We start from the raw sequence: 23,289 nt of genomic DNA, 5'->3' as shown, positions 1-23,289 counted from the left end.
TTTGAGTTTGTCTGGCTTCCGCTCTGAGTCATCAGTTCTTGCTATGACTGTTTTGATGTTTAAAGAGCCCATGAGAGCCTAGTATCCCACATCCTGTGGAAGTACATGTGAAGAGCAATCTTCTTCTGCCTAGCTCCCAACTAGCTAAAAAGCCAGAACTTTCTACACCCCTCCCTCCAAAGCTTTGTCTGCAGCCCCTGAGCAACACTGATCACAGAACTGTAGAATCATTTAGGTTGGAAAAGACCTTTAAGAACATCAAATTCAACCATTAACCCAGTACTGCCAAGCCCATCACTAAACCATGGCCCTAAGCACTGCATCTACACATCTTTTAAACACCTCCAGGGATGGTCACTCCATCACTTCCCCCGGCAGCCTGTTCCAATGCTTGGCCACCCTTTCTGTGAAGAAATTTTCCCTAATATCCCATCTAAATCTCCTCTGGTGCAACCTGAGGCTATTTCGTCTTGTCTTGTCACTTGTTACTTGGGACAAGAGACCAACCCCCACCTCGCTACAACCTCCTCTCAGGTACTTTTAGAGATTGAGAAGGTCCCCCCTAAGCCCCCGCTCTCCAGGCTGAAACCCCCCAGCTCCCCACCACCACCCCCCACCAGCCTTGTGCTCCAGACCCCAGCTGTGTTGCTCTTCTCTGGATGCGATGTTTCTCTTCTGTTCTTTTCAGCCCTTTTGCAACATCCTTTCACAACCACGAGCTGGGCAGAGCTCCCCACCACACGCAGAGAGGAGGATGGGCTTCCTACAGAAGGTTTGCATTAGCCATTTTAACCAGCCTCACACTGGGAGATCATATTGAATTTCTTGTCTCCTGAATGATTTTCACAGTTAATCTTTTTAGAGTATAATCATTCAGTAGACAGGGATGACCTGCTGTCCTTCTCCCTAGGTGGAGAACTTGCTGTTGGTGAGTGTTTGAATGAGCACAGTTTGCATGGGGAGCCGGAGTCAGACTATTCATCCAACCATGTGTCATCTGAAAGCAGCACATCACTGGCAGTGACTTTGTATTTACCGTCTGATGTCCTTCTGATCCCTGTGACACTTCACCTTCAAAATTACATTTGGTGCTAATTCCCAGCTGAGGCTGGTCTTTGAGGTCTGCCAGGCAGCCAGTTTTTAATCCATTTTACAAATGTTTCTTTGATAATTCAGAGTGCCAGTTTTTTAAATGGAAATGTATCCCCAACAAGTAAGTATGGAATATAGGGTATGAGGACAAAAGTCTGACTATTGCACAGTAAATACAAAGGATACCTCTATCAAACAAATCTGTAATCTCATTCAAGAACCATAAGCCAGCCTCATTTGAAAATACTGTTTTTCTATCCAAACCAAGCTGAGTGACATTGATTATAATCTTTAATTCCATATGGATTGAGTTGTATGTCAGTGTTTCCACTGTATGTCAGTGTTTCCACTGTTTTGCATGGGACTGTCGTTATGCCTATAGCTACCTGTGCTGTCCTGCTTGCCTTTCCATTAACCAATTATCCTTCTCCTGGACTTCAGGAGCTTCTCCATATGCCAAGGCTTGCAGTAATATTAACATGAGCAGTCCACAAGCCTATGGAAGACCCCTTGGTGCAAATTTCCTAGCTGACTGATCTAAAAATATGTGTCTGTAGTAGATACCATAGAATCACAGAATGGTTTGGGTTGGAAGGGACCTTAAAGATCATCTAGTTCCACCCCTCTGCCCTGGGCAGGGCCACCTTCCACCAGCCCAGGTTGCTCCAAGCCCCGTCCAGCCTGGCCTTGAGCACTGCCAGGGATGGGGCAGCCACAGCTGCTCTGGGCAGCCTGTGCCAGCGCCTCACCGCCCTCACAGGGAAGAATTTCTTCCTTGTATTTAATATAAATCTACCCTCTTTTAGTTTAAAACCATTGCCCCTTGTCCTGTCGCTACAGGCCATGTATATATGCCCTGTACAATATTCTCCTTGGTTCTACCACCAGATGAGATTCATCTCACCTAATTTTAGCTGCCGAAAGTGAGGTCCTCGGTGTGAGCCGAGTGTCTAGCCTCCCCCTCTCCAGTCAATGGAGGGAAGTGCTTTTAGAAAGCGACTCATCCCACCCATCTCTGGAGCGACTGAATCACCCTCCAGAAGAGCTGTCTTTCTCCATCAGCTGATCAGAAAGGCAAAACAGCTAGCTGGATCAGACACTAGTGCTTGATAGCCCTCTTCTCTTTTAATAATCATTTAACATCTCCATTGCAAGGACTCCTTTTGCTCCTTAGATATATTAACTACTTCTCTTTATCTTTCTTATCCTCCTCAGCCCAACCACCACCATGTCGCCTTCCACAGCTACAGTTTCCCTAATATCTGCTACATTACACATTCTACCTGGTATCCGTATCCCCTCTTTCCCCTGCTTTTTCCCCCCCATTGTATACTGCTTTTTTCCCCCATTATATACTGCTTTTCCCCCCAATTGTATACTGCTTTTTTTCCCCATTGTATACTGCTTTTTTTCTTCTTGCTGCTTTCATCTTGCTCTTCACTCAAGACAAGCACCATGCTGAATGATGTAGTTTTTTGGACATCCCAAAAAACCTCTTCTTTGCACCTTCCCATTTCCATCCAGGGGGTTTAATCTCAATGTTTTATCCCATTTCTCTCCACAGCTTTGGGAAACCTACTGTGCTGCCAGCTGCTGCATCTCTGAGTCTGTTATCTCTTAGCTCATACCAAATGCTGTCACAGGTGATGCTCGCAAGTCTGTGAACAGCCACCAGCTTCCATTCCAGTGATAAATACAATTTTGTCTGTCATAACGAGGTTTCAACCAGTTGGATCATATTTTGTGCAAGGCCACTTATGTCAGAAATTATCTCCTTTGATTTTTAGAAGGCTTGTGGATGTTTTTTCCGCTGGTTGCCTGGAACTTGTCAGATACCTGACTCGCACTGATATTCTCCTTAACAACAGCTGTATTTTCTGAAGCGTATTATGAAGATGGACTCACAGAAAAGCTCATTTTACTCTGTTCTTCTACTGCGTACCCCATGTTGATTCTCATGTACCACAAACACTTGCTGCTGGGCTTGATTGCAATCAGCCTGACTTGTTTTCAAAACCAAGAGGATATAGAAGGTATATGGGCCAACATGCCTCAAGACCAAGCCTCTAATCATGTTTCATCAATTACTCACAAAGAAATCTCAAGGCAAACCACTTTTTCTCTCTCAGCCTCCCCATCGGTATAAGGGAAACAGCATCCATTCTGCTTTGCAAAAAGTTCTGAATTTCTTGGATGCTAGAAGTTGCAAGAGTACAGACAGTAATCGCTGCAGACTCATGCTCAGAAGAGATGTTTTCAGCTTGGAAAACATTCAGATCTAGTTCCCCCTTTAAATAAACTGGCTCACATGATTACCTCTGTAATGAGCTGGGACCCGCAAAAACCATGCTGTAACTTCAGAAGTATCAGTACAAGAGAGTTCCCATAAATGCCCGAGAGCCAGATTTACAAATACAGATAAGACATGGCCTGTAAAAAATCAGACATCAAGTCCAAATCTGAATTCTCCCAGGACTCATATGTATTCATTTCTCCTCCCTCTCTCCCTTTCCTCCTTCCCTGTTGCTTTTGCCAAAGTAGATGAGCTGGCTACTGTTAATGGCATCATCCTGAACATTTCTCATGTTGCAGCACCGAGACTTGTTAAAGAAAATCACCGTGTAATGGCATTACTTTGCACTTTTATACAGCACCTTTCAGCTGGGAACTCCAACGCCATCTACAAGCACAAATTGATTAAGCCCCACAGAGCGCTGCCTGGTAGCAGCTATCACCTACCTTTGCCATCCACCACGCAGAGGCTGGGCCCACTTTGCTCACCCCATGCTGCAAACCCGTGGTGGTGTCAGGAGACGAAAGCAGGGACTGGTCCTCCTGCCTTTCTGACTCCCTCCCTGCACAACCTGGCTAGAAGTGGGCAGCAGAGCTCTTTTTGCAGTTTAAGGGTACTGAATGAGGGGCAACTACAAAATGAGGGGAGCGGTATGATTCCTCCCTGCTTTGGCATATCCACTCCTCCCCTCTCCTCCCAGTCTAGTGCACTGGAAGGAATAAAACATGATGATCCATTGCTAGAGAGGAGCTTTGTTCGTGTGCATCTCAGTGGTGGGAAGTCAACCGTGCAATGGGTTGAGGGCTGGACAGCTCAAGTGAAGGCAGAGGTGCCCAGGACCCCCTGGGTCCCACCTTTGCACACCAAGTCTACCAGGATGAGGGAGAAGCATCCCCTCCAAGTCCTGACCCCCGAGCTCCTGCTCAGGCCACTGGGCTCCTTCCCTTCCACCAAGGACCGGAGGAAATGCTCAAGCCTCATGCAGGAAACGGTGCAGCTGAGCAAATCCTCCCTGTCCCTCCCTTAAATTATTTAATGTCCTACAGGAGCAGATGACCCCTGCTAAGCAGACTGTCAGGAGAGCAGCAGCCTTTGATGCAGTAATTGGAAATTTCCATTCTTTGCTTGCAGCCTTGAAAAACAGAAGAGTCTAATATACTGGGAAATCTCCATGCTGAGCTAGGAAATTTCCATGATGGAAATTTTTAATATGTTCTCCAGCTTTAAAGTATTCAGGTTGATGAGGCTTGGGGTGTTTATTTTGTGTTTTGTGTTGTGTTTGGGGGTTGTGGTTTGGTTTGTTTCTGTTTGTTTGTTTGCTTTGCAATTTGCTTAAAAGAATCAATGAGTGACTGTGGCAAGGGTTGAAAAAATCAGCCAGACCACAGGAAAGTAATGCATTTGCAGGGGAAACACGTGCAGGACTAGCAAGGCACCTGTAACACTCCTGGCCGAGTCAGAGATAATGGGAACCTGTATTTTAACTAGATGATAGCTGCCAGCAATGTGGCAGAGGACAGCGATGACTCCGCAAGAAGCTCTGCAGCACAGCTTTGAAAGGTTGGAGCTTTTGATGCTCTTTCTATAAAAAGCCCAGGAGCCCAGAGGGTGAATATGCCTTTGCCCATTCAAATACTTCACAGACCACACAAAAAGCAGATAAATAGCAGAAAAAACAGCTCTTAAGAGGTACCTGTGTGAGCCTTCAGCCTAAATACCTGGCAGTCCTTGCTGGCGCTTTATGCAGGGAGTTCTCAGGGACAGAAAACACAGGAGGGAATTGTCAGCTGTGCTGTACAGATTAGGATGAGGAGCTCGTAGGAGCGAGGGTGGGAGGACAGCAGAGGAAACACATTGGAAGCAGAGCTACCGCCTTTCCTGAATGTAACACCAAGACACTGCATGGGCTCCTGCTTGGCTTCTGCAAACCTCTCCCAGGCTGCAGGCTCTGAGGCTTTGCCAGAATTGGACCCAGCTCCTTGCACATGCCGCGTCCTGTCACATACAGACAGCGCAGCTGCCTCTGCCGACGTCTAGCATCAACACGCAAGGTGGCCTTGACACTTCAAAACAACAGTGTGAAAACAAAGCCTCACCAAAACCTAAGATCCCTCGGCGTGCAAAGCTCCCTCCAGCCAGAGGGACAAGCCAGTAGGAGTGGTTGGTCTTATCACCTACTGGAGCATTTATTCACAGAAGCGTAAATTAGGGACTCATGGAAGCAGAGCCATTGCAACTTCGTTTGGTCAGCCAGCTCCTTGCGAGTGGCAAGGATGGGGAGGAAGTGAGACAGCCTGACCCGCACCAGGGGCTCGGTCTTTGGTCCGCGGTGTGCTTGTGGGGTCAATGCGCAGACACAAGCACCTCCACAAAGCCAGCCTAACCCAAAGGCAATGGGAGATTCTTGACTGCCTGGTTCCTAATGCCCCAAAAGGTGTTTTCTCCTTTTGGCCACCTGCCCCAAGTGCATTCAGGGTCCCAGCCAGTTCCCAGCATGCAGGAGCAAAAAGGAGACACAGAACTGGGACGAATGGGTGGGGAACCAGTTCGTTCTTCATGTCCAAGCACACACAAAAAAAAAAAAAAAAAAAGAAAACTTGTGGCACAGTGAGGAAACTTCCAGCTGGAAGAGCACATTGTGCCAAAATATCAAAGGCCTTATTTAACTGTGCTCCTACAGGGCGTTTTAAACTAGGAGAAGACACTGGTTAGGTGGCAGAGGGTAAGAAGAGGTAGGACTGGTCCTTCTGGGCACCAGCCCTTTTGCTGTTTGGTCAACTCCTGAGAATATCCTGAAGATCCCCTTTGCCTGTCCATCACTTAAGCCCTAAATACCAATGAACCAAGACACCAAACCGAGTCATGTCTAACAGGGAAAGAGCTAAATTGTTGAGCATCTGCCCGGGAAAGGTTGACTGTAGATGACAAATTCTGCTCTGCATTTGCAATTGATGCAGAGAAGTACATACCCCTAGGGCACAATTGATCTTCCTATAAAGCAGACATCGCAGTCAACCATAAGTAAAATTACTGAGCTTGGAGTCTGGCTCTACAACACAAGTGGGTGGATCCAAGCCTCACAGACTACAGAAGTGGGTGACTTTGGCTAGACAGATGGCTTTGTCACTGAAATCTCATATTCACTTATCTGTCCTTAAATCTGAGTCCATCTGCTGTCTCTTGTGTTAAACACAGAAGGTAAAAACCATCGTTGGGGTAAGGTCAGTCCTTCTGCTCTGGATTTGTACAGCTCCTTGCACAGTGAGTCCTGGTCCATATGCACAGTCCCCAGGTACAGGAAGAACATGGCCTATGTGCTGCTTCCCTCTGAGTCTGGTTGTTCAGCCGGGATAGGGACCTTATACAAACCCCATAAACTTCTGCTGGGCTTTCACTGTCCTTTGCTAACGATAGTGTCTTTTTTTATTTTCAAGGATTTCTTTATTATTTCCTCTCCACCACTGCTGCCAAAGAGTCACTTGAGTAATTTCCTCCATCCTGGAGGTAAGCCAAGCTCAGGATCAGGTCTCCAAAATCAGGACCACGTCTTTGAGTGGGAGATGAGCCAAAGCCCAGGACCTGGTGTCCTGGAGCCCAGCGTGTGGCTCAGACACCACTCCAGGATCAGGGCACTGGGAACTTGGTTTCAGGCTGCTGCTCGCCAGGTTTCTCTGCTTTGCAACTCAATTTGACCTCAGAGTTCAATTCACCGCTGGCTGGCTGAAGCCAAGCCAGGTTTGCTATGAACTGGGGCTCACACCTGAACTGTTTGGGCTCGGGGTGTCGCTCAGCCCAAGCAGGGAACACTCCCACAGGCTGGCCCGTCACTACTTGTTGCGCACTGCAGATGGAGAGGGCAGAGGGAGGGCAGATCGCTGGTATATATGATAGTGTAGCAAGCAGTCTGACTTTTGGACCTCTTCCTCAGTTGGTTTTATTCCCGAAAATGATTTATTAGGATGGTCTGTTTGATTTAATATGCCATGGAAGTGCTATATGGGTCACAAAAGTGAAAGCTGATGAAAGACCTTCAGCAAATGCTGCCAACAGTATTTTGCCCATATTTCCTTCCACATTCCAAGAGATTTGCTAGATTTGTGTTTGGGTGGGTGGATTTTTTTAGCTCATTAAGAGTTTTACTGGTCTAGGTAAAGTTTTACTGGCATATTGAAACTGTATGTCAAATTTATAACCGGAATATTCACAGCTGAGGGATTTACATCGAGGCTGAAGCTGTTTAAATAATCAGTTAGTAAAGGAGCAGCCATACTTTCTGGCCAGCCAAAATAAACCCAAAACAAATCCAAATGGGATCAGCTCCAGCGTGGTGCCAGTGCCTGCTCCGTGCAGAGTTAAACAGCTGATTCGAGCAACTGCAAATGCTGAACACCATCAGAAATTGTGATTTCTCCATGTATATTTCATGAACATAATAAGGAGCCACATTTGTTAAGGAAGCCGGTGCTTATGAATGATGCACTTTATCGCTCCGCTCCGGTTATCTTAGCACTTCTCCCAGCTGCTGGAAGATTAGCCACATTATACATTCGACAGGATTTGTTCCAGACCTTTTCCAAAGTGAATTTTCACTGTTCCCTGTTAGCCTGGCTTCCCAAGGAAGCAAGACTTATGCATTCAAGCACTGTGCGTTTGGGTTCACGCTTATATACCTGTCTCTCCAACACCTCTCACAGCTGGTGAGCCTGTTGGGCATCTTCAGCTGAATTTCAGAGATGGAGAACCCAGAAGCGCAAACTTCCTGGAAGTTTAATGAAAGCAAGCAGGCAAAGGGGAGCAGCAAAGAAGAGAAAGATTGCAGACTGACCGCAACTAACTCCCCTGGGAACCCAGACAGAGATGAAGCCTTTTAAGACCTTCACCTGCAAACAAGCCTGCCCTAAGCCTCCACCATATGAGCCACCAGAGAATCCACACACAAAATGCATCCTTATCAAGGACTTTATTTATGGCTACCGGAACTACTGTTTTGGGTTTTTTTAAAATTTTTTTAGAAATTGTTATTTTAAAGGGATAGGTACCTTGTGGTGAAGTATCAGAAGGGAAACAGAGCGAGAGACACCATTACCAGGTGGAGCTGAGCAGAAAGCACTGCCTCCTGTTGTGTTGCTGTGCAGTAATGAGCAACAGAGAAAGAAAATATTAAACAGAAGCAGGCTGTGATATTGGCTCATGGCCTGAGCACAGGCCTTGGGGGGCTGGAAATCCCAGGATCGAATCATGTCCCTGATAACAACTCCTTTTATTACCTACAAACACTTGGGGTTTTGGCTACCTTAGCTAAAAGAAGTGGGGATAATAGAGCCTGTGTCACAGAATCATTCTTGTCCAGCAATATATAATCACTTGATGTGCTCAGAGGATGAAATGTACCCCGCAGTGGAACAAAAGGCACCAGCCATCACTCCTGTAGGCATTCAAAGCTTCTCCCTACCTTTGACAGCTGCCGTGTTACAGCAGATATTCTTCTGCTCAGCCCCAGCCTCAGAATCCAAATTTAGAACATGTCCTATGACAGAAATCATTTACATGACAAAATCTGTCTTTCTTCAGATTCCTCTAATTGAGTCCTGCCTCCCTTGCAGGTGAAGCAATTGTCAGGCTGGTGGAGCATTGCAGGAAATCCGCCGTGGGAAAAGCAATGTGTCCGTTTGTGGGATGCTCTCTTGAGCCCATCTAGATGTAGCTGGGGTGCTGGACATCTAGGGTCAGCCCAGACAGCCAGGAAGGGGGTGAGGGCTCCTCGTCTTCCTGTGCTGGCTGCAGTCCCACCATCGAGCTGCAGGTGTAACTGGAGCTCAGGAGCCAGAGGGGAAGACTGTGCTTGTATTTAGGGCACATGTGGATGTTGCTGTAAAGCTGCCCAGTTGTGGGTGCCTGAACAAGAATGGATGCTGCTCAGTTTTTGGTATCTTCTGGGTCTCCGCTGAGTATCTGGAGTGGAAAGTCCCATTGTGCTCCACAGCAAATGCTGTCCTCCAGCAGGTGTGCTGAGCTGCTAGCATGCCTGGTGGCTGAGGTGTCAAAGCCATGTGGTCACACAAATAAATATGAATGTGTTCCTTGCTGAGGGTTTTAGGAAGTTCCACATATCCTTCAACCTGTTCTAGGAAAAGAAAACCAGCTCATGTATTCATCCTGGGGTCACTGAGGATGTCTGAGTTACTCGCAGCAGAGTGTGGTTTCAAAGACTTCCTTCTTGAATAGCTGCCGTCTTCCCTGCTGGGAAGATCTGTATGTATAACTGGCAGAGGAGCTTCTTCCTCCCATGGGAGAGATGAGTGTGAAGCCTTCGTGGTACTCTGCAGCTCCTGGGAGGATCAGACCTCACCTCAGATCTTCCACACTGCAAAGATTCCTCTGCTGAGGTACCCAGCGCTCTCCCCAAACTGACTTGCTGCCTGCTTTGTGCCTGCGTGGCTTGGATGGCATGCTGTGCATGCGGACACTGTTCGGTTATGTGGCAGGGAACAAAGAGTTCAATCTGCCATCGAGACTGTGGGCGCAGGGAGGGAGCGTGGCTGCGGTCGTCAGTGAAACATGAAAGGAAGGAAGGGCGGCACTGGGAGCTCCAAGTGCTCCAGCTCCACTGGCTCCAAAAAGTCTCGGTGAGATGGGTCAGTATTTGTTATCCCCTGGTGGCACACTGCCATCCCTGCTAGGTCTGGGCATGAGTCGATATTGCCCATACATCTCTGGACAGGGGCACATAAGCAGCTGGAGCAAGAACAGCAAGGATGCTCCAGGAACCACAAGACAATTTGCCAGCGATGCAGTTAAGGATGCTCTTCCCATGGAGCAGCTCTTCCTCCAGCACTCACATGCCAGGATAGATGGTTTTTCAGATGGCTCACAAACTCCATGCCCTTAAACCCAGCACCAGCTCCAGGAGTGACGCTCCCATGCTCCTCATGAGGCCATTGTGTTCCTCCCCATCATCCACCCAGGTGGTGACCTGAGTCCTTTGCTCTCCTCTTCACCCATCTCTCCATCAACTTCATGCTGAGAGCAGTGCACAGTGTTGCAGTGGGGAGAGGGCACATCGGATGTGATGGCCAGCAGCAACATCTGGGGCACATGGGGTGGAGACAACATGCTTACCCCCATGATAAATGAGATGCTGGGCCAAGGGAGGCTCAGCCATTCTACCTGCTGGTGCTCAAGGGCTCAGTGTATCGATCTACTGGGAAATGCCCTTAAATCTCCTTCCCATGAACCTGCTAACCCCCCAGCAGTACCTTCTCATGGTATGAGCAGGTCTCCCTGCCCATCAGCCACGACACAGCGCTCTGGGTGGCTGCCGGTGCTTCCATTGACACAAAGCTCATGCCAAAGGCAACCCGTTACCCCAGACAGGAGCGCCTTGGTTTCACACTGCCAGACTGTGCAGGAAAAGGGGTCATTTCACTCAGCTATTTCTGCCAGTTTCCACCAAAGTGAGCGCAATTCAGGGTCTGTTTCTGTGCTGGATGCCAACCACATAATGCTCTTAATCTTGGTAATTGTAGTTTATTAAGGTTCTTGGAAACTGGCAAAATGGCTTTCAGAGGAATATAAAAATTCCCAAACTCCAAATCAGCGAGGAAATTCCCTCAGTGGATCATGGCTGAAAACAAACACGTTTTTGTGCTTCCAGAAAATCAACCAGACTAACAGTGCCATTGTTTGTGTAAGGGGGATTTCCACGTTTCAGGGAACAGCTTGGAAGCCGCTGCAGCGGCTGCCCTTGGGAGAGCAGGAGCTGTGAACCAGCATCAGGAAAAATCACAGCAGGTTAAAAATCATGGGATTTTATAAAACAATCATGCAGATTTGGGTTGTGTTTTGGGGTTTTTTTTCTTTCTGTGCCTGCTTTCTGAATCTTTAGGGGGCATATTTTCCTGCTTTCCTCCTAGTGTGTGGACCACAAATACACCAGTCTTTTTGCCTCTGATAAAAGCTCCTTGTCATAGAGCCACGTGACTCTGGGCACCCTTGCATCAAAGATGGCATGAAATATCACAAGAATTATAATAAAATTACACAAGTCAACAATGCCGAAACCTACCATGAGAAATAAGTATGCCACTCAGAGAAGAAAACAAGCTTGATTTTTAAAAGCCGTGCTGGGCTGCACCTTAGGACAACCCAGTGCTGTTCTGCTGTGTGCTGGGAGGAAATGGGTTCATCTGCAAGGCGTCTGCTCTCACCATCCTTCCCACCTGGGCGAGGAGGGTCTCTGCCACGGCAGCCCAGTGGGCTGCAGACCACATCCTCTTCTCCATCCCGCTGTTGCATTAGGAGGACGGGGTTGATCTGCCGGTGGCGTGGGTGGGTGCTACCTCCCCGTAGCTGGCTGCTCTGTGGGAGCTGATTTCACCCAAACCATGATTTCACCACAGAGGTCTTCACGATGGGGCAGTGATCTCAGGTGCAGAGGCACTGGCACAACGCTGGTGTCTTCTGCATTTCAAGAGAGGATCCGTCTCCTGCCTGGGCCCAGAGAAAGTCAAGGAGCCCACCAAGACCCGCTGATCCCTCTGGTCTCTCGTCAGGACTTGTGGGATGATTTTTTGCTCTCCCAGTGTCCCCATGTTGCGTCCACACTTGCTACCTAGGATCGCAGTCCCTTTCCAGACGAAGGACCCCATGGGGACCACTGTATGCTGTATCACCCTGCAAGGGCCAGCAGAGAGCACCAGGCTGATCCCATGAACTCCAAAAGGTCTAAGAGCAAGGATCCAGCATGTGCTGTTGGTCCGCATCAGCAGCCACATCAGATCCAGGCTTGGTCAAGGCAACCCCAAAATCTTCTCCTACTATCCTCTTGCTGTCCAATATTTTATTGCTTCTAAATACCACAAGACCAAAAGACATCCAAAGAAAGACTCAGGAATTCCTGAAGTCCTCAGAAGTGAAGGGCTCAGGAAGGGCTTGCTGCCTGGCTGGGCTGTACCTAAGGCAGGGACTGAAGGCCGGGCAGGGACAGAGCCCGCTGGCCAGGGACAGAGCCATGAGGACAGCAGGCAGGGTATGAGGGGAGGGGAGAGGGAGAGGGGAGAGGGAGAGAGAAATGTTTATCTTGTCTTGCTGGCCTTCATCTCTCCATGTGGATGGACGCTATCACCCTAAACGCTGCAGTAAGATATTCCAGCCTCAGCTGATTGCCCTGTCTGATACCATTTGGGAGATTACCATATCCCTCGGCTGGGCTGCCTGCCAGGAAAACATGACTGAGAGGGCGATAAGACGGGTGCTTTGCAGGGAAGGTGATGGCGTCACTGCTGACAGGCATGTTACCGCATCCCCTCTGAGTAAGCACAGTGTGGCCACCCCAGAACTGCAGTGGTGGCTTGGCATGAGGTGACACAGGGGGTCCTGGGGAGTGAGGGCAGGGTCACATTACTCCTGCCACCATGGATAAACCTGTGACAAAAATTTGGTGGGATGGGGCAGGCGACTGGGATGTGCTGCTGGGACATCTGCTCTGTCTTGCTGCAGACTGGGAGTAAGGAGTGTGGCTGTTCTTGGGTTGACAGCACGAAACTTCTGCCTTGCCATGCTCTGCATGGTGTGTTTGGGTAATGCAGGGTCCTTTTGGGGCACAGGGAAGAAGAAATTGCTGCCATTGATACTTACTAATAACAGACACCTATGTTCCCTTCATTTCAGTACTTTTTTCCAAAATTATATTAAAAACTCAGCTGATAAACTCAAGCTCACATACAGGCATGTTTGCAGTGGAGCACCCTAGCCAAGCAAAGATGAGCAAACACAAGCTGGGAAGACCCTGACTTGAAAATATCTTTGCAACCTGTAGTTATCCATCCTGTGTGGATAAATCCTGATAGCCCTTAATTACACACTCCCATGTTATTTTTTGCACTGAGCTGCTGCCTCGTTCAGTGCCCAGGATGTGCCATGCTCAGTTAATGACCAGCTAATCAGTGTTGCTCTTTGGCTGCTTGCTGCCAACCCCCAGAGCTGGCCGATGGACCTGACAGTCCTGACGGTGCTGGGCTAGTCCTGTTCTGTCTCCAGGTGGAAGGAGGGCACCTGGTGTGCTTTGGGTCTGCTGGGAGTTTGGCTGCTGTCATTGAAGACATCTCACCTGAATGCTTGCCAGTGGCCACTTTTGAAAATGATTGCATTCAGGCAGATATTCACAAAGAATCCAAAGGACAATCCTACCCCAAAGCTCAGATCCACAGGTAATTTCTTAAAAGGGAGAAACAACTTATGCTTCCCTACCCCTGTTCTTAGAAATGGCAGCACGATTTTGGCTGAAGGTTAAGCAGAAGTAGTACAAAACACTCAGTGTAGAAAAATTCTGCCTGCATATTTCAGAGTTCACAATGTTAAAAGCAAGACGATACATCTTCTAGTGGGAAGTTTTGGGTGATTTACTAACCCATCCTGAAGTGCTACCTAGAAGTTAAAACCCATCCATCTCCATCACTCGATAGTATTAACTTCTCCAAAGGGGAGAGCAGCTCAGCTCAGCTCACTGCCAAACAGAGGGGTACACTTCAAAAGATCCAATTCCCAGATTAGGCTCAGGAATGTTTCCCTTGTTCTTCCCAAAAAGTTCTTTTAAACAAACAAGACATCAAAGATACTAGGAAATCATAGCATTTAGTTTCTTTAGGGTCTCTGAAGAGTTCAGGAGACAAAAATAACTACAAAATTATCAATAAATCATAACCTCAGCCTGTTGAGATGAGGGATGAGGCAATACTGATATCAGAAATACCTACTACAAGCACAGAAACACTTTGTGTCTTTCCATATCCCTTATGATTCCACCTGTGTAGGGTCTTAGTTCAGAGGAAGAGGCTTTCATCAATGTATTAGCTAAGAAAAATAAAAATGGATGAAAAGGACAACTGATGTATTACATCTCACCTGACTAAAGCCGTTAGATCCTACCATGACTCTAAAACTTGATAATACAAACCATCAACTTTGTGCACTTGCCAGCACGTGGGATGTGGCCCATGAGAGTCCTTTTGGGCTTCCTTGTTCAACACAACCTCGTTCCTCCCCTACACTATGTGGAAATGCAGGACCCACATCACTGCAAAACAGAAGGTGCCTTGGCCAAATTAAGAGATGCCAGTAGAACATCTGCCAATGAAACCGTCTCTTTTTGTGATCCCCCATTGCACAGTGGAAGCTGATCAACACCTTGTCCACTGTGCCAGAGGCAAAGACCAAAGCCCTGAAAGGTGTTTAAGATCCCTACGAAGCATTTGGGGTGAAACATAAGTGAGGCCATGAGCTTTGCTTTGCACAGAGCTCTCTGGCGAGCCAGGACAGGACTGGCTCATGGACCTTCTGGTTTACGGTACCATACCAACAGGTTTTGAACGGGCCATTGCCACAATATATAAGTGGAGGTACTTTCCGCACCAATTAAAAGCTGTTGTAGGGACTAACTTTGTGCTATCCCTTGAGCTTGACAGGTACATGGTACCCCTTAAATGGATGCCAGGCTTTGACACATGAAAAGACCTGGATGTGTTTATAGGACAAGTAGGACCATTTATGGAAAAGGTCAGGTTTCATGGGTGGGCTGTGGAATGTCTCACTGAAGCACCTTTATAATTCACAAGAAACAAAGATGATAGCATTACAAATGTCAATCGCAGTAGCAGGGCTTGATTTGCTTCATTTTAAGGTTGATGTCAGAAGCGACAGACCGATCTCTAGATGCACCTGCATCTCTCCATTAGCAGATGGCTAAAGGGAGCTGAGGGTGATGAGCACAGCAGATGCCAGCTGTTGGCACCTGAAGTTAGGGGAGACGAGTGCTGAACCTTTGCCTAGGGTCTGTGTAGTCTTCCTGGGATGGAGGAAGGATATTGCTTCCTCATTGTGCAAAGGGAAAGGTCAACTGTCGGGCTGCAGCAGATACTGACCAACCGCGTCACCAGCTGCTCCTGCGCCAGGCTTCGCCCCTGGTGTCTTTGCCATAACTCAGCTACTGCTGACTTGCAAAGACTGCCCAGAACAATCCTGTTTCGTTGCCAATCAGTCACGTCTGGACACTGAACCTTGTCCTGGACTAGTTGCAAAGACAGGGCAGGAGTAAGGTCCACCCCCTTGGTGTGACTCCATCGCCTTGGGATCTCACCGAGAAGTTGCCTTCATGCGACTACAAGGGAAGAGGCCACTGGGGACAAGGGGCAGCGGCTCTGCAATACAGCAGGCGCCTGTCAAACTGGCATCCCCCCCGCCACTGTGCTGTGCCGTTGGCTCAAGAAGAGCTGATGCATCACTCAGGAGTTGCCGTCGGCAGCGGAGTGACCTTCACTGACCTTGGCTCTGTGGATGATGTGGCTCCCGTCCGTTAGTCAGCACAACACCTGGAATCTGTGCTTGGAGTCTTTGAGGCAAAAGCCGCCAAACTTGGTCTCTGTTCTTCCTGGATGAAGACCAAAGCTCAAAATCTGGCAGCGGGACAAGTCATGCAGAACATCCCAGTGAATAGCTGTTCTGTTGAGGGAGTTGAAGAATGTATTTATCTCAGCTTGGAGCAGGGCTCTCCAGGCAGGTGTTTGCTGGATGTGCCGTAGAGCCATGTCCTTGATGGGCTTGCTGAGGAGGGTACGGGGATAGTACAAACTGTAACTTGACATGAAATCCAGCAGTAATAGACCTGTATCCAACCGTGCTGCTACATATCTCCAAGCGAGAGATGCTCCTGAAGTGACTCACAGGTGCTCAAGGTATTTCATAGGAGTTGCCAACATTATTTTTCTGCTTGCTGGAACATGATTAGCTAACTGTGTGATGTCAGGTACCTTTCAGGGTTTGGAAGAAGGAACCGTTATGCAGATGCTGGAGCAATGATTCACACCTTTGTATATGTGGCATGTTTGGGTGAAGACAACACCTTAAAATTCACCACTGAAATCTGGTAAGGCCAGACCCAACTTAGTCTAGGAACTGTTCTCAGCCTTGCGTGTGCTGGATTTGAAAAAAAGGAGGTCACCAAGACATCACCTCTCCTGGCCAGAGATCTGAGCCAAGGCCGATATGGAGGTTGCACCATGGATCTGGCCACCACAGCCAGACCTCAGCAACAAGGGCGTGCATGGCACGCTTCATTGGTGCATAAAGAACCTGAGGTATAGACCACTTAAGCAACATGCCCATAGCCCCAGCAGAAGGTTGTTTCAGGGCTAAGTCACGGTCAGAGGGAGGCTGCTGGGTGGGTGGCTGGTACGTGTGTCCATACTTTGTGAATATGCAGGTTCAGTTCCCTCCTCTGCTTCAGGCCACCTGGGTGCCCTCTGGGAAGCAGTCCTGCAAAGCTGAGCTTTGACACGGCTCTTGGGCCCACAGTGGTTCTTCCAAGCCTGACAGATACGCTTCAGAGCCCGTTGTCATAGCAGGGAAAAGCAAAGTATCTCAGAAAGGTCCAAGCTGAAGGAGGGCTTTGCTCAGTGCATGTTCACAGGCCCAGCCCTCCTGCAGAGTTAGGTGCCTTCATGCCTTGCCTTTGTAACGCACCAGGGTGCCTGGTTTTCTATCCCAAGGATGGTTGGGGATGTAACACCCTCCTCTGTGTGCCTCTCCTGCTTGCTACACGGTGGTCCAGCACCTCTCTCAAGTTGGCCACAGTCGGTGGCTGTTCCCAGCCCACTTTCCCCACCTCCCAAGGGATATACAACTTTTTTTGCCATTTCTCTGGAGGCGACACTGTATCCCACTCAATGGCAAAGCAGTCCCATCTTGCACGCTGTGGCTAAGGCCCTTGGCCTCTCTTTGCCTCAATTTCCCATGTGCAAAAGAGGTCTCAGTATTTTCCTACCCCTGCAGAACAGAATGAGAATAAGTATATTAGAAGGTTGGAAATTGTTCAGGTTCTAGAGTACTGAGAGCCACAGAGGTGGCTTAAATAGATGGTTTAAAGCCAGTTAAAGATAAATCTTTGCTCTGCATGTTGAGATAGGAAAGATACTATGGGTCACCCAGACTTCATCCTTGCCAGCGTCGGGTTGCTTTGTGTATTTACCAGTCTTCAGCCTTGTCAAAGTGTGCTTGCTGTGAGCATCTTCCAGTGCTCCCACCAGGAGAAAATTCAGCATTTAACCTAAACACTTGCTCTCCTCATTTCACCCCTTTATTCCCATTTATCCCTCTTGGCAATTGTGGTGGTTTAACCCCAGCCGTCAGCTCAGCCCCACGCAGCCACTCGCTCCCTCTGGTGGGATGGGAGAGAGAATCAGGAGGGTAAAAGTGAGAAAACTTATGGGTTGAAATGAAGACAGTTTAATAGGCAAAGCACAAGCCACCACACAAGCAAAGCAAGGAATTCATTCACCACTTCCCATGGGCAGGCAGGTGCTCAGCCATCCCCAGGAGAGCAGGGCTCCATCACATGTGGTGGGGAGTTGGGAAGACAAACGCCATCACTCCGAACGTCCCCCCTTCCTTCTTCTTCTCCCAGCTTTATATGATGATCATGATGTCGTAGGGCATGGGATATTCCCTGGTGAGGGGCAGAAAAGTCCTGGACTCTGTGCCAGCACTGCTCAGCAATAAGGAAAACATCCCTGTTGTTATCAACGCTGTTTCCAACATACATCCAAAACAGAGCCCCATACCAGCTAATAAGAAGAAAATTAACTCTACCCCAGCCAAAACCAGTAACCCATCATAAAGCTTGTTTCCAAGCTAGTTAACGGGGGAGTTACAGCAGCAATGAGATAATGTCATGTTAAAGGGATGACTCTGCTAATGCATCTGTTTGCCCTGCGAGCATCGCCTGGGTAAATTACATGTTCCCAGGTGCCTGAGCTGATACAGAGCGGATTCCTTGCAAGGTCCCCTCCTTTTTCACGCCTCTCTGCTTGGCCAGGGCACTTGTGTAGGGTTTTCATCTATCATCAGATGAGGCCAATCTCCTCCGGGTTACGCTCAGAGGTGGAAAAAGTGTGATAAATGTGTGCAAAGGGTAAATGTTTACTGAAACACTCGCTGCCCAGAAGCCCACGGCAAAAACACAGTGCTCTCACAGTTAAGCCCTCACCTCAGCGCCCAGGTCCCTTGGGCATAAATTGCTCTTAAACTCAATCTGTTTATTCTCATTTGCCTTCTCGTCTCATTTTTACTCCGACTGTACAGACACAAGCCCATTTGTATTTCACGTCTTTACAAGTGGCGTTTTATTCAAAGCTTTCATAAGGTGTTTTTTGTTCGTGGTGTCTCTGGGGGGCTTCTGGCTTTGACAGCTGAGATGATGCTGTTCAAGTACCATGAGCTGCTGAGGACTTTGCTGCATTGCTTTTATGCAGAAGATCTTTTATTTTCACTTTAATGACATGCATCTCAGACCAATAGATGAAAGCAAATAGGATATTTTGGTAGCTTTTCACTCCTGTAAAATTAATAAGCTCCTTAGCACCACCCTGGGAAAGCATTAGCTCAAGATGCACAAGAATATATGCACGGGAAAAACTTTTTGTTGCAAAGGAACACTTCTCCAAATCCCACCTGCACACGTGTTTCTGCCAGTTACTACTTCGTTTAAGCCCTGGGTAGGTCTGTTACCAAAACAGCCAAACCACTGCAGCCTGCAGCTGTTAGAGGGGCTTTGATTGCACTCACGGGGAGCAGGGCTGGAGGTGAGGCAGGATCTGAGCCTGGTGTGACATGGCTTGCTCCATGCCCTAGGCTGGATTCTGCTGTGTGCCACTCCGTGATGTTTGAAGGGGTGAAGGTGCTCCGAGGATTTTTGGTGTGAGGAGCCTAATTCTGTTCCTGCCACTCCCTTTTAGCCATGTTTCTATTTTGTAAACATCAATCAGTCATAGGGTTTGTTTTATTTTAATCAAAACCACCTCATGGCAGGCTGGACCTCTCTGTGCAGCTGTAGAAATGCCAGTGCTTTTAATAACAGAAAGCGTTATTCTGAGTCACTCTTCTTCAGTAGGGCTTGTGAGATAAGTCTGTGGCAGTCTTTGACCGCTAAAATGGAAATAATTTTTAAAAACAATTTGACTTGCCATCATTATCTTAGAACTCAACGATGACTTGATCCATTTGCCTCTATTCAACCCACCCATTCCCTTACATCTTGTGAGGCATTTCCATCAGCTCTGGTGACAGCAGCAGGTCCAGCTCCCGGCAATGACAGCATCTGGCTCTCGATGAGGCTGCAGACCTCTTTGAGCTGGCTTTTCTAACACTGCCGATGCAGGCACTGCATTTTGGGAAGCCCAGCTCAGGCATTCATTCCCCAGTTGCACATTTACCTCTGAAATTACACTCTTCAGCCAAGCGCTACATTCAATTCAACCATGCAACTTCTCCTGCCTTCACCAAAAGCTGCCCTTTTGCAAGTCCAAAATGATTTTGGCCCTCGTCTGCGGCCACACAAGCCAAGTAGAAAGACATTCCACAGACTGGCATGGCTGTTTGCTCTGTTCCTCTGTCTGAAGCAACGTTCAGTCTGTCGGTTGAGCTGACGGCGGCTGCTGCTGTTTAAGGTTGCTTCATTAAACCCGAGCTGTGTTTCTTTGCTGCGTAATTTTTGCAGTCAGTTGCTTTTGAAGAGCATGTGCTCTTGTATCGATTTGTCCTGAGCACTGAACGCAAAGGGCAGGAGGGATCCTGGAGTCTCACTAATGCTCCAGCTCCGAGCATCAGCAATTAGCAGTACAGAAGCCCAACTCAATGAAGAAGACGGGCTTGGCAATCTGCTCTGTCATCCAAAGCCTCCCTTGCTATCCTGTGTGCCATTTTATTCTGGTTTATGTAAAGAGGCAGCACAAAAGCAGGACAAAGCAACGTCCCTTGCCATGAGCACTCAAGATCTTTCTGGGTCACATCCTGTCCCCTGAGTCTGGTCTTGGCTGACCACTTCCCAGGATGAAGGATTTGTATGTACATCTCCCTGTTTATAGCCTGTCCTATAGGTCTCAGTGGGCCTATGGCCAGTGGGCTGGCAGAGCTACCTGTAACAGCAGAGCTGGTGTGAATGTGCAAAACTAGTATTTGATTAATTAAGACTTGCAAAGCATGTTGAAGACCATAAAAGTCTGTAAGTGCGGCCAATTTACCATGTGCATGGTATTCTGCTCCCTTTGGAATAAATCTCCATCTCATGCTGCAATAAACTACAAGCAACCTCACGCTTTTAGGAATGCGCTTGTTGCCTCATCCCCACGAGGATGGTGACATTAGCACCCAAATAAAGAGCAGGCACACAGGGTGCAGTCGTGGGACCCAGCACACCCTGCCCACTCTAGAAATATCCTTTCTAGGGTGCTGTACCCAAGCTCCTGAGCTCCAGGGGTTTGGTGTAGCCAGGTCAGGAAAGCCTGGGCTGTGCTATGGTTCCCCTGGGAGGAGAGGAGCTGGAGCAGGTTGGGATCTGCTATGCCTCTCTCTTCCTTCCTGTGCTGTTCATTTTCCAGTGCAGCTTCTAAAAAAAAAAAATATTCATTTAGGGGTAGCACGAGGATTTTGGGGACTATAATCAAGCCTGCTTCCCTACATGGAGATGCAAAGGTGGACGTAGGAAAGGAGAAACGGATAGTCTCTTGATCCTCTATTGGCATCTCCAGCTGATCGTGCTGCCTTTGGTTTTCATCCCTGCACCTGGGGAGCCGACCCTCAGCTGTGGAAATTAAAGGCAGCTGGAGAGAAGAAGGAGGCTGTGGGAGAGGGCGAGCATCCTGCTGGCTGCTCCCTTGAGCCGAGCTGCCTCCTTGCCTGCACTTTGCTCAGAAGAGAAGCTCCAGCTCCCCGGCAGGTCTCCCAGCACTGACAGACCTCACTTCTTATAAAACTGCATGGAGAAGGCTGCAAAGATGGGGGGAAATATCTGCCGATGAAAAAGGGGGAAGTGGTTTTTGTCCTCCAGCCCCACGTCTCCACCTCTACCTCACTTCTTCCTTGTCTCAGTGCCTCTGCTTTGCATGTTCCCACCATCACCCAGAAGCATACAGTGCTGCAAAGTATCTCCAACCTGTGTGGAGCAAAGCTGCTAAAACCCTGGGCTGAGTGTGGGTGATGAGACATCGTCTGCTCTGCTATAGCATCCCCAGCAACTGCATGGGCAGCTGCCGTGGGGTGCTGAGGGATGGTAGCATCCACCTTGGTCACCCAGGCAGCAATGCCTGGCTGGCTCCTGCATCTGTATTTCTGAGCTCCCTTAGCCCTGTGTGCAGCGATGCCCTGCTGCATCCCTCCTTTCCCCCACCCGTGCCCCACTTTCCTTTTTGACCTCCTGCCCTGCTTTCTCTGAAAGCCACTTCATCCCTCTCCGTGTCTCTTTTTCTCAGCTTCTCAGGGAGGAGGGGAAGGTTTTCTCAGTTTAGCAGTTCAGATGGCACCTTGGTTGGCCCCAGCTGACCCCAGTAGTGAAGGAAATAAAAGCACATCCAAACATGAAATCCCAAGATCACTAGTAAAGCCCCTACCAGCACTGCACCTGCTCCATGCCATACATGCCCATGCTGTGCTGTCTATAGGCTCCCAGGCTGCAGCTCCTTGTTTTCTGGACTACAAGAACCTGGGGAGAGGTCTTTCCCTGTTTTGCTCAGGATTGACACGGGGATGCTCTAACAGAGGTTTTGGGTACCCACAAGCCAGCCAGCATCCCCAAAGAGCAGGAAGGTGACAGCTTTCCAGCCCTCATTTTCAGGATGCTTTGGAGCAGGACCCACGCCTACCACAGTATCACTCTTTCCCTTGGGCACAGTGCTAACAACGAGAGCGCTGGAAGTAGGTTGATATTTCCTGTTGACTAATTAATATTTTTTTTTGAGGTCTGACCATCCTCTGTCTCTTCTCAGCGGTGCTGGTCGGCAAAGGAGGTGAAGCAAGGGCTGCTGTGCTTTGTTTGCAAGCAGCATCTCCTTGGGCCTCCAGATAAACGTGCTTTACCCAGGAGAGGGGCTGCTGGGGCAGCAGAAGGGCTGCCAGCCTGCTGGAGGGAGCAGGCAGGTATGGCTGCCATGTGCCCGAACATCCATGGCTGTCATCGCAACCCCCATGTACCCACCCTGGGACACATCTGGGGCAAACCTGGGGTCACGTCCAAGCCACAGCCACTGCTTGGCCCCTCTGCCCCTAACAGCACTGGCTGCCTTCCATTAATCCTCATCCTCTGCCTTCTGCAACCCCACCAACCCTGCTTCTTGCAGCGAGGATTTTTATTTTCCAGCCTAACCTTTGTCTAGTTGAGCCTGTGAGTCATCTCACTCATTAGCTGAACTTTGAATATCTCTTTATCCGCTGGATCCCTTTCAAGCTCATTCCCTGGCAGCGGAAGCGCCTGCTTGCCTTCACTCTGCTCTGGATTGCAGAGAAACCGCCTGCATTGCTCTTGCAGCGGCATCTGTCTCCGCAGCAAAGGCACGCTAATAAAATCAAAGGGGAGCGGGGATGGCTTTCAGCCTGTGCGTGCCTTCTCGTGCCCCAGGGGTTAAATTGTTAGCAGCAGCTCTGGCCGTTTAGGAAGCCCCCCAGATTTTTGGCTGGCACACCCGTTCTTCCACCCACCGCCTCTATTATTGCTGCAGTTTGTGTTTGCAAAGCGACAAGGACGCTCTGCAGCCGCTCTCAAAGCTGGTTGTGCTCAGAGCTGGCTGCCAGTGGAGCCTGGCAAGAGTGCCTCAAGGACCAGTCTCACAGTGGTCCTCTCCAGAAGGTCCAAACCCTTCCTTAGCTGCCTTCTCTGCTTTTCCCCCCTTGCTCCATGCACAGACCTCCCAGGAGAGCAGGGCTGGCTGCGTGGCCAGGAGAGGAAATTCAGCTCTTGTGGCTGAATGGACACTCAGGGGGAGAGGAGGAAAAGATGTGGGTCAGGTATGAAAGGGCATGGGTGATTTAAAGGGTTTAAAGCAGGTCAGAGCAATGTAGGTGACCTCAAATCAGTGCTCGTGATG

Source organism: Falco naumanni, chromosome 5 (assembly GCF_017639655.2).
Source record: "Falco naumanni isolate bFalNau1 chromosome 5, bFalNau1.pat, whole genome shotgun sequence".
NCBI lineage: Eukaryota > Metazoa > Chordata > Aves > Falconiformes > Falconidae > Falco > Falco naumanni.
This window is presented reverse-complemented; position numbering follows the sequence as displayed.